This window comes from Rhyacophila brunnea, unplaced genomic scaffold (genome assembly GCF_057557595.1).
Source record: "Rhyacophila brunnea isolate RB1 unplaced genomic scaffold, BYU_Rbru_1.0 scaffold_10, whole genome shotgun sequence".
Taxonomy (NCBI): Eukaryota; Metazoa; Arthropoda; class Insecta; order Trichoptera; family Rhyacophilidae; genus Rhyacophila; species Rhyacophila brunnea.
Genome location: NW_028232752.1, coordinates 41,238,537 through 41,251,369, shown reverse-complemented (window position 1 = coordinate 41,251,369; position 12,833 = coordinate 41,238,537).

Here is a 12,833-nt window from a genome sequence, read left to right as displayed (position 1 = left end):
TTAAATTTAAATAATAGTTTAAAATATGTATATGAAATAAAATTATAATATCTATGAGAGTTTGAGGAAAGGTATCGAGCTGCGAGTTTAGTTTTACGGTTAAAATATTTGGTGCGGATGCGATCCCGACTTTTTTTGATTGACTATTAGGTGTGACATTTTTCTGTTCTTATTGCGAAAAATTGTTTTCATTCATTTTGTTTTGTAGATGTTGAATAGGTATGAAATCTTTACAATCTAAAATAATTAAAAAACAATAAATCAATACAATATATCTAAAAATAAAATAACAAAATACCTTACCTATTTCACCTAAAGTGTAGATGATTAGTATGAAAGATAATACTATACGTACTCTACTTTCATTGTATTTTAACTGTTTTGCTTATGGACATTTTAGTATATAATAATATTGTTGTCATTGATAGTGCAAAATTTTGTTTATCAATCCATTTCCATACTTACATAGTTGAGAGGAAATCCTTCAGATGTGCAACTGATGTTTAATTATATAGATATGGCCAATCTTCAAGGCTCGCAACAGAATATTATTACATAATATTCGTTATGAAACGGGTTATTTTTGTATGTATGTACATATACATTTGAAACATAAAATTTCTTTTATTGACATACAATATATTGCTATATCAAAGACGATGACGTCATTTATGATAATACATATTATTAATATGAGAGAAGGTGTTTTTAATTTTTTACTTGTAACTTTTGATTTGTGGCTAAGGTTTCCTTGAAAAACGAAACTGTCCTAGCTTGCCAGTCATATTGTTATCATTAGATGAAATCTTTTTAGACTATTTTAATCAATACCTACATACTGAACATAAAATATGAAGTATAGTCTGATATGATATATTTTGTATTAGTAATAGAGGGGTTATCTTATGGGTATTAATTAATGCGAGTAGCAAAAACTGTTCTCTCAGCTTTGATTCTGCCTTCATTGTGAGATTTCATCCAAACAGACATTAATTGTATCCATAACTTAGTGGGTAATATATTTTTTTAATTTTACGCACAAAGTTGCAAACCATGTTAAATTCTAAAATATTTTAACCGAGCGATCCCAAAATTTTTAAAAATGTACATCGAGTGTATAAGATAAGGTAATTGTGAAAATTAAGCGTCGGCCTATAGCGTCGTGGGTTCCAGGTTCAAATCCTGGATCTGGCAAATACACATATTGTTTTCAATTTGTGTACGATTCAGAGTATGGACCTAATAGGTTGAGCAAGTGGCTGACATCCATTTCTCGTAAAAACAAAATCTGTTAATACAAACCTCCACTCCGTGGAGGCCCATATGATCTTATTAGGATCAGACATGGTCGAAAAAATTGTGAAAGTCGATTGAAGACAGATTTGGTAATACCGTTCTACTTAATTCATCCAACAGTGGATTGACTGCGACTGATGATTACGATCTGATTGACTTGTGAATTTCTCTATATCCTCTTCGACAAAGATTATGGAGGTACCTATCTTAAAAGTGAAAAAAATAAATTGAATCAAAAGTGCACATTTTAGGTTTTACATGGTTTGCCACTTCGCTAAGGTTATACTTCTCACCCGAGAATATTAATTTCTTGGATTTTTTTAAACTTGTACATAGATTGTACAAATTGCCCTTTGGATGTTATAAAATGTAATCAATAAAATTCAATTTGCCTTATACAACTTATGATGATGTATAAAAGTTTTAAACATTTTTTCTATCTGCCTTTCATGATATTTGAAGTGCTTTCGCTTTTCAAACAGTATAATATTAATGATATTAAAATCCACAAAATTAGTTTTTTAGTCAATACCTATTTCGGTTGTAACACCATCAACATGATTATCGCTTTTGTTTATGTATCTGTTATAAATACATTTTTATTTAGGCTTATGTTAAAATTCTTCGCTCAAATGATGCAATTTAAAATCCACGCTTTGACGGTTGAGACACATCAATTTGAAAACACGAATAATATAATAAATTATATGATGTGGACTGTTTTCTTTTGTTTTATTCGATACATTATTTAATGCTCAACTAAGGAGATATGGTGTACTTGTACTGCAAAATGTTCTCATTGAGCGTTAAAAATATTAATGAAATTTATTTAATTGTTCTGTCATCCGATGCCGTAGAATTTCTGAGTTTAAATTATGGCATGTATACAATTTATTGAAATAAATTAGAATTCATATTATTTAATTTTTTTTTTTATTATATAATCTCTCATCCTTATCAAAGTGGCCCTTTATCCCTACATAATATCTGACTCGGACATACATAATTTCAAAAATTTTAAACTAAAATAGTGAAAACATTTTTGATAAATATTCTGAAATCAATGATCCACTGCCAAAAATACCATAACTCCGACTGCTCACCCCTTCTTTTTCCTTACCTCTACCTCATTAAGGGGCATATAGACAATTTAATAGACCTCCAAATATAGAAGAGAGCATTTCCAACATGCTGTCTTCAAATAAAACAATTTGAAAAAAAGAGTCACTGGGTGACCACGCACGAGTACGAGACAATCATTTTTTAATTATTTTTCTATTGGATATATAAGTTTCTTTTTCATTTTAGAGTATTTATACTACTTGCAACTTGCAATCTTATTCTTTATCACGGTAAAATACAGAAATGACAAAACCAATTATTATAAGCTTGATGACAGCGTTACCTGCATGACTTAGCTTGACCGTTGATCGGAGCCAATAGGATGGGTCAATGGCTAACAACAATTACTTAGTTACCATTACAATAATATAACCATCAACATTTTGTATAGTGTCTAAGTCTGTTAATACTCCATAACTCCATTTTGTAGCAGTCTCATACGAATTTTGTATAAGCTTAGTTTTTTTTTCTTGTACGGTTCTTTAAAATTTGTTTAATTTAATACCTGTGTAATTATTTTAAAATAAGAATATTGCATACGTTTAAGTCTCTGCAAGACCCAAAACACCAGGACAGGATGCAGAAACTTGCAAATGAAAGCTGCAATTAGGTTTGAAGATAAATGTAATGATAAACTGCTTTGTTGACCCAAAAATATCCTCATCAATAGCACATGTCTATCTCGAACAAAAATTTTATGTCAATTGATAGAAGCATCTATCTACCTATTTCGCGATTGATCGCAGGACCAAACTTGAAACTGGAATGGAGAGCTTTTGCTGAATGTTATCTTCAAAAGTGACCTACAATTGTGCCTAAAGCGTTAAGTGTTCAGCCAATATGTATTACCAGTGCTCATGTATGAATGTGAAACATGGTTCCTTAATGTACGAGAAATTTAAACTACGAGTAGCGTAACATGGCAAGGAAACCAAGCAAGTCGCTAAAGTTGATGACATGGCAATGGGCCGGACATATTGCTAGGTGAGTGGACAATCGATGGACAATAGCAATCATACAGTGGTACCCAAGGGGCAGGAAGCGAATACAGGGATGCCCCGAAACCCACAAGTTTGATAAACTCGTTAAGTTCGGCTGACGCACGTGGTGTGGGTGATTAAATTTTATATTAATTATTTACGAAAAATCATCAGCTAGGGGCGATCCCTAGCTGGATGAAGGCCTCTCCTAGCTCCTTCCACTCTTCCTGGTTCTTAGGTTTTCACTGCCACATACATTCTCATTTTTCTCTAAGATTAAGAAGTCATGTTTCACGTGCATAGGTGAGCACAGATTATATACATCGGTTGAACACTAGGGTTTAGTCACAATCAACGTTCCCTCTAATTTTTCTATTGTGTGTGTGGATCATCAACGCATCTGTGCAGGGTTGCTGCATTCCAGTGCGGTAAATTTATTTTTATAGCCAATAGTACATTATCGATTAACACTAAATCGCAACCAGATTTTTCGCGCTTAGCAATCTCAATCTGATTCTTTCGTTCTTTGGGTGTTTCCGTCATTATTTTCAAAATTCCACCTCTTTTCAAATTTTTCAATTTCATAACAGCATACCGGTGTACTTTTTGACTTAAATGCCTCTAAGTTTAATATACAACCTCCATTCAATCCATTTCTTTCCAGACGTGAATTCTCCTTTCATATTTGCTGCGGAGCATGTTGACACAATCATCTGTTTTTGAATAAACAAATATATCACCAATTTTTTACTTTTTGCGAATGCATTGAAGATGGTATTTCTGTTTTGACGATTTCAGAGAGCTATTTCAATGTAAATTTATCGCAGGATTTCTTAATGATCGCATTTCAAATATTACATCCACTCCTTTTTGAAATTTCAGGGGATAAGTTTTCTATAATTAATAAGTATACCTAATAATTGTACTATATATCGTGGGTATTCTGCGAAAAAGCACTAAGTCAAAATTTTGCTGTTTTGACTTAATGATGAGGTAATCTTATTAAAAGTACGCTCTATAGTCTACAAAAACACACACAGTCATATCTATAAAACTGGCGAAGATAATTTATGTTATAAGTCAAAAAGACATACATCAATTCAGAGAAAAGGCACTAAAGGGACTTAGTGCATTTGCTTCTCTCATTCTCAGGCTATATTCACAAAATTCTGCGTGCGAAACTGCACTAAGTCATACTCAAAGCAATATCGCAGAAAGGAATTTGCCTTTTATATATATAAAACAAGTTAAGACCGTCCAAACTTTCAAACTCAATTATCTCAAAACTAGTATTTTTGACTTAATGCTTATTCGCAGAATACCCACGATATTATGTAACTGTGCAAGCAATCGTATTGTTCACTTGAATTGTTTGTTACGTACACTAAACACACCTGTAGTTATTTATTACAAAAATTGATTATTAGTTTTGTATTATAAATATTTTAAGTAAAAAACATTGCTTTTTGGCACAAACACTTTCACCGTTAAAAAAATATTGTAAGAACTGTGGTGTTTTCACAATAAGGACTACTATGAGACTGTACTGACAATGTTTCTTGCATGTTGAAACATGTCAAAGACTAAGAAATGTAGAGGATCCGGCACATAGATGGTCATTGCTAAACACTAAAATACGTATCTTTTTTTCGTATACTTTAGCATGCTATAGAACGTGACGGATATGGTGATCAGTGGCGGCCGGTGGTCTTCAAAATAGCATTTTCTGGTAGTGCGCAATGGTTACCTTCTATAAAGAGAAGATCTTCTTCTTTCACCCTGTCACGACCCAGCATTGGGGCATAGGGCAAGCACAAGTTCGTGCCACTTCCCTCGGTCCATCGCCAACTCTTGCACCTCCCGCCATGTCAGACCTGCAGCACGTAGGTCGCTTTTGTGGCACCGCTGCAGGGTGAGGGAGGGCCGGCCATGGCGACGGTACGCTGGAGGCTGTGCCATAAGGGTACGAAGCGTCACACTCTTTGGCGCCATCCGGAATACGTGTCCTAGCCACGTAAGGTTGTAAAGCGTATTTTCATGATTACATCAATCACCGAAGGCTGCCGTGTTCTCTTACCGACTTCTCAGAAGGTAAATTAAATATGTCTGTTTATTTATACTATTTCTCAAAAAAGTTTTTGAACAGAATGATTTAATATCAATAAAGAAATATAAATGTCACAGTTTATGGCTTTACGCTCCGAGCGAATAATGCGTCAGCCAAAGAAATAACCGCTGATGTGTTTTTTTATTATTTTGAATATATGAGTGGTTTAGAAATAAACGCGAGAGTTTGTATTTTCATAACATGTTGGCGATTCATTAAATATGTTAACTGTAAAATTGTTAAAAATTAACTCGCCAACATTGTAATAAAACAGAAACTGGCGTTTTTGTTTCTAGAGTCCTTCGTTTCGTGCGCCGATCTAAAAGTGTGTAAAAAATTCTACACAAAACGCGTGCACACGCGCACACCTTAGAGGGAACATTGGTCACAATGTGAGGTCACTATTGAAGATATTATTCAAATGTGCAAACGTGTTCCTTGCCCATTTGGATCAGTGAGCAATTACATCGTATATATAAAAATGTTAAGTACTCCAATACAGATGAAATGGGCTTAACCAGGGAGTTTGAGAATTTCTTGAATCACTGGATAAATGTGATGTTCCAGTGGTACTTGGGGGCATAAGATCACTGACAGGCCGCCGCAGGGTACACTAGATCAACAAAATATTATTCAGTGCAGAGCTTCCAAACCGGGTAACCGCGTGTTTCTAAACTAACCGAAAACCAGATAAATTCACGCAGTTAACCGCCCGAATTCTTAGTAGGTATTTGTACGAACAAAAAAATTGGATTATGTTAAAAGACACAATATCAAATACCAATGCTGTGAACCTATCCCATGTGCAGCTGCTTACTCAAATACCTTCGGAGGAAGTAAATACAGATAGATAGCCAGGTAGTAATTTATTTCAACTTATATATTATTATAGATCGAAATAAAATTGAAAGTATTAGTATAGATACCTACAATATAATATTATAAGGTATTATAATGTGACATGTAGTATCATTTATCTTTTGGAACTTGTACATTGTTTTTCAATCTTCAGGAATCAATCTTATATTCCGCCAATGAGATCATAGGTTTACCTATTTATAATAATTTAAATTAACATAATATTAGGTAGGTCCCTATGTATGTATTGTTTGTTTAACGCGTGCGTGCTACCTGTGCTCCTGAATGGCTGTGAAACATGGCATCTTACTAAGCTTCAATAGTCTCGGCTTTTGAGCTTTCAGAGTCGATGTCTCCGCTAAATCTTAGGGGTACATTAGTATGACCGCTTTACAAACACCCGAGTTCATGAGCAGACACAGTAGCCTTCAGTGATTGAGGTCTTCACGAAGAGATGCTTTACGTGGCTGGGACACGTATTCCAGATGCCGCCAAAGAGTGCGACACTTTGTACCCTTGTGGTACAGCCTCAAGGGTTCTGTCGCCGTGGCCGGCCCTCCCTCACCCTGCAGCGGTGCTACAGGAGCGACCTACATGTTGCAGGTCTGACATGGCGAGAGGCGCAAGAGTTGGCGATGGACTGAGGGAAGTGGCACGGACTTGTGCTTGCCCTATGCCCCAATGTTGGGACGTGATAGGGTGGAAGAACCTATGTATTCACCTATAAGAGGTGAGAGTTTAAACTTGTAAAAGTTGTACTATTTTTTTAGGAAATAAGAAAATGCCCATAAAAATTAAAGTATTTTGGTGTTTATAATAAGTATAATAAATTTAATGCTTTTTTCACTGCATAGTAGGTAGGTGTGTATTTTCTATATTTGTCTATCTACATTTTCTTCTGTACCTATATACTACAGAACAGATTGATAAGGTGGGAATGCTAACGCCAATCGCTATAGGGCATGGGTTCAGGACTTTGACGGGAGTTTTGGATCAAGCTATCGAACTATTAATTTATTATATGGGGAAGCTAATAAATTCAAGAAATAGAAAGCTCCCTGAATGTCCTCAAATATTACCAATAATTAATGCATGGTACATTTGCGTGACAAACTTGAATGCATATTAATACAGATGTAGATTTTGAAGATAACACATTCTTTAACACAAGTTTAAGTGTAGGTATCCCATATTTCTCTACACTCGAGAATTGTACAGTCTTACCTCACCCAGTAGGTTATGCACTACTAATTATTTTTATGTTCCGTGGTACATACATAATAATATTTTATCTAGGTATAATATAGTTTTTAAATTTTATTTATATTTTTGCATACATAATGTAGGTAGGTATTAATACACCGACACTGTCGCTATCTCAGTAGTGTGGTTATTAAAGATTAAAGTAAAAAAATATATAAATGTGTATTATCAAGATTGTTCTCGGGATCGAAGTAATTTTGAATATCGGAAAAAATATGTAAAAAGTATTAAAATTTCGATATTTCCGTTCGATGAATTGGTGTAAAGTACTATAATTTCGCAATATAAGAAGATTTGGAGAACTTGGAAAAAAATTGCTCGAAAACCGTAAAAAAATCCCTTGACTGGTAATGAAATTTCTTGAATTGAAGCATCTAGTTAGGTAGGTATAAAAAGCAATAATATGTCAACATTTTCAATACCTATTTGCAGGAAACTTGTTTTTATGTTATAAGGTAAAATTCGTTATTCTAACTTAAGATTCTTTATTCCATCATATCATCCCCTAATTAACACAAAAACGTATCAACAAAAAGTCGATTTTTCAGGAGAGGCAAAACAAACTTTTTTTTTGTTTAAACAAGGTTTTTAGCAAAACTAAGTATCGTAGAAAGATGAAATTTTTGTTGTCTTAATCTATGATCATTTCTCTTTAAATTAAATTGTTTTTATGTTATTTTTACTTCATTATATATATTTAAAAATCTGGTTTTAAAAAAAGTCGACCAACTTACGTTTTCGTGTTACCAACAAATATTCAGTCTATCACTGGATAAGCAATAAGGTTTCAAAAATGATAATCATTATTTATTTATTTTAAGTTTTATTTTATTTATTCTTAAAACTATATACATTGCTATTATTTATATAGTTTTTTTGGAAATAAAGTTAGAAATAATAATATAAAATATCATCAATAGTAAAAATAGAGAAAAAATAGACCTGTTCGAAATAATTTTATTATAATACTTATGGAATTCTGGTTCATACAGATTAATAGAAACTTTTTTTAGATGGAAAAACATTAATCTCAATATACAGAGAAATTAATTAATACAATCACTGTGTTATGTTAAGATTACAAACATGGAAGACATTTTAAAAAAGGTAGAATCGACAGTTCAGCTTGATGATAAATGTTAAAAATATATTTGATTATAAATATAATACAAACAATATAAGAATAAATTGAATCGTAAAAATATTAAAAAAACCTATGTATAGTGTACGAAGGCGCATCCTGTCTAACACCCACACGGTGGGCCTTTGTAAGATACAATATCTCCCTACACTAAATAATATAGTATTTAGAATAGCTATAACAATTTCAGTCCCATTCATTTTCACTATTATTCTCACGAATATCACCACCAGCGGCGGCTCCTCTAACACCATGCATGTGCGCTGCACTGCTTTTTCCTAAACATCACTCAATGTGCAACAATGCTATTCATAAGTCATCACTCATTTATCGCAATTTAATCCATGTAAATTTATACCAAAAGCATGTACTCAGTGAACAGTCACCGAAATCGAGCGCTCGTGGTGAACGCACAAATATGGATCTTAGTTTGCCGTTCATATTACATTGGGTAATAACAGTTCAACCCGATATGTGAAACTAATAAACATGTCATAAAAACACAAGATTTTATTGCCTCTGGGACGCCGACCAGTTCACAAAATTCGACACAAAAAAAAAAAACAGTAGGAATACGCGGAAAAATGTAGTAACTGAGATTTAGCAGGATTGATAAAAAATAGATTTTCTTTATTTAAATCTCATATAAATTCATTGGAAATAGGCTGATATTGAATACAAGTTGACTATCAACATAAATATTATGGTTACGATCCTTAAATCGTTATATATTTGCAAATATTTGAATATAATTTATAAAAAAATAATATCTGAGTTAACATGTTCTTTTAGCAAGTGAGTGAACATGATGTCATATGCTTAACAATACTTGACTCGCACTAAGTTTTATTGCCGACGCAATTTTTAGAATTTATTTTATTTTGTTTTATTTTGTAGACAAAGGGTCTGGCGCCTTGTCGTCAATAATTCAATATCCTGCATCGAAAAATACGTATTCAAAACAAACGATAATTATATTGTATATATTATTTTTTTTATATTTTCTTGAAAAATTATTGCAGTCCACTGTTCAGTTTAGTTTCTGCTGCCGCGATCTAAAGTCACGTTCTGTTTATCACTTTATTTCGATAACTTTCTTCGTAAAAAGAAATTATGAATAATATATTATGATTGTTTAATCAGTGAAGTGTGTGTGTGTTTTAAAATGATGTCGTTTTTCCTGAGAATGATTTTAAAATGACCCTGGAATCATATGACTTTTTGGATAAATTTAAACTTAAACACGAATTATCAGTAATTTACAATAGGGACGATTTTAAAAACGCGGATGGTGCTATAGCTATTTTACAATTATTTTATAATAATAATTTAATGACATCATTTTCCCAATGTACTAAACTTTTAAAAAATCATTTGTACAATTCCGATGACATCTGTGGAAAGTGAAAGGTGTTTTTCAACCCTTAAAAGATTTAAATCGTTTTTAAGAAATACCATGAACCAGGACAGACTTAAGTGTCTATCTGTGTTAAGCATCGAGTAAAAAAGCAAAGTCTTTCCCGTTTACCACAATACCTTACCGTTTCCATTTCAAATTCAGCAAAATTAATTTCTTGCAGTAGGTATAGCTCGATGCTTAAATAGGTTTTTTTAATTCTTGACCTTTCACTTTTCTGTCAATGTGTGCATTATATTCTTCTAATAAACTTGCCTTTTCAAAATCAGAGGCTTTATGAAACTTATAGCACAGGTCGCAAATGTCTTTCTTTGGTTTGTGGAACTTTAGTTTAAACTTTCTTGGACGGAGCACAGGACGAACCAGTCAATCATCCAGAGACTGAAGATAAAGGAACGGCTCTCGACGATATGTCTGAGAAGAATTCTGCAGTATTTTGGACATATTGTCAGGCGCGGACCGGATAACCTGGAGAGACTGGTAGTTTTGGGTAGCCTCCAGGGAAGGCGAAGCAGAGGAAGAGCGTCTGCGTGATGGAGCGACCAAGTGAAAGATCTGACTGGGGGCACCATCCATTCTGCCCTGAGAGAAGCAGAAGATCGAGAAGGATGGAAAGTCTTGGCCTCTCAAAGGATGGCGAAATTTAAATGTGGTCATGATCCTCAGCCATGAGTGCACGACCGAGAAGAAGAGAGTTTAAATTTGCTGTGTCCCATCAGGTGGCCATTATATATAATTAGCATGTTATTTAAATGTGGTAATTAAATATAAAGTAATTAAAAGTTCCGCAGCGAATGGGTCATGCCTATGAAAGGATTACAAGGATCTTCAGACCAAGTGTACCGTTTTAATTAGCATCTTAAGTTTATGATTAATAGCCTAAAACTATGTTACATTGTAAAACTAATATTAAGTGTGTCTTTCAAACCAATAATTGTCAATGATATAATTCTACGGTCAGTGAACCCGATTGAGTAAACCGACTCATAAAACATGTAAATTATATTTCTTGCTAAATCCATCATTCATAAGAGTTTATGGAATGTCAACGCATCAAATTCAAACCGATTGTTATTGCGAATAAATAGCGAGCAAGCGTGCAAACTTTGTAACAAGAAATACTTTATAATTGTAACATTGTGACATTTGTAACATTTTGTATTATTGATAACATTTTGTCATAGTGCAAACACAGACAGAATTCTACGAAATGGTCTACAGGGCATGAACCCACAGCGGTCATTCATCCTAAACTGACTTTACGTTTCCTTTGTCTCAATTTACTATAAAAACCGAGGATGCGAAACATCGATAACTCATAAGTCTTAACGCCGTTCAACTCTCTACACGCATCTCCGATCCAACGCTAGTAAATTTTCTCGCAACACAATCTCCGTAATTATTAATTGTAAAATTCATTTAATCTCATTGTACGAATCTGTATTAACGATTGTATCTTTTTGATGGTTAAGGGAAAATAAATTGGGACTACTTTATCACGCACAAATCCTTCTACTCATTGGAACCTACCTACCCCATCACACATCCCTTACCTCACCTATAAGATAATAATATTTCAGAAAAATATTCTTTTCTAGGCAATTTTCCTTATAAAATTCAAACATTTTATCCATTTTAAGAATTTATATTGAAATAAAAGATTTTATATAAGTTAAATAATTATTATGTATTCAATAGTTTTTTACTTCTACTTTCAGAAAAACTTCTCAAAAACATTTAAAAAGTGAATTGAATTGTAAAACACTATGCTGTTACGTTTGTGTGTTAATAATAATTTAGGACGAATATTGTTATCACGAAAACGTATCAAGCGATACGTTTGTGTGTTTCTTATGAAAGTAACATAATATGAGATACGTCTTAGGTTATTTCGATCTGTGATGACATTTTTAAATTTTTTGTTTGTCCATCAGGTAGAAACCGTTACTCTTGAGTAAAACTGCATACTTAACTCAAAAACGCATTTTTTGTCGATACGTTTTTGTGTTAATCAGGGAACGATATTGTATGTTTAAATTAAATAACAATGTGTAAGTGCCTATAAACTCTAACTCTAACTCTCGGAAAGCATTTTTAGTCGGAAGAGGGAGGTACTTAAATAAAAAGTGGTCTCGGAGTTTCTCGAATTCTCCGTTATTTTTTTCTGATCACAAAAAACCTATACATTTTCAACAGAGATAACAACGCGTACTATATTTTTTCCCCCAAATACTATATTTTTTTTTTGGCTGTATCTTATAATTACGCTCAGTGCTGCCAACCGTACTATAATTATAGTATTTGTACTATAATTTTGGTCCGCGTACTATACGATATAAAACAGGTACAGTACGCCCAAAATACTATAATTTCGCAATATAATAAGATTTAGAGAACTTGGGTAAAAAAATTGCTCGAAAAACGTAAAAAAATCTCTTGACTTTGGTTTAAAGTGAAATTGCTTGAATTATTCGGTAAGCATTTTTGGTCGGAAGGGGTAACTAAATAAAAAGGGGTCTCGGAGTTTCTCAAATTCTCCGTTTTTTCTTTTTTCTCCGAAACAAAAAACGTACCTACATTTTCAACAGATGACAACACGCAATGTATTTTTTCACCAAATACTATAATTTTGTGGGCTCCTATAATTCC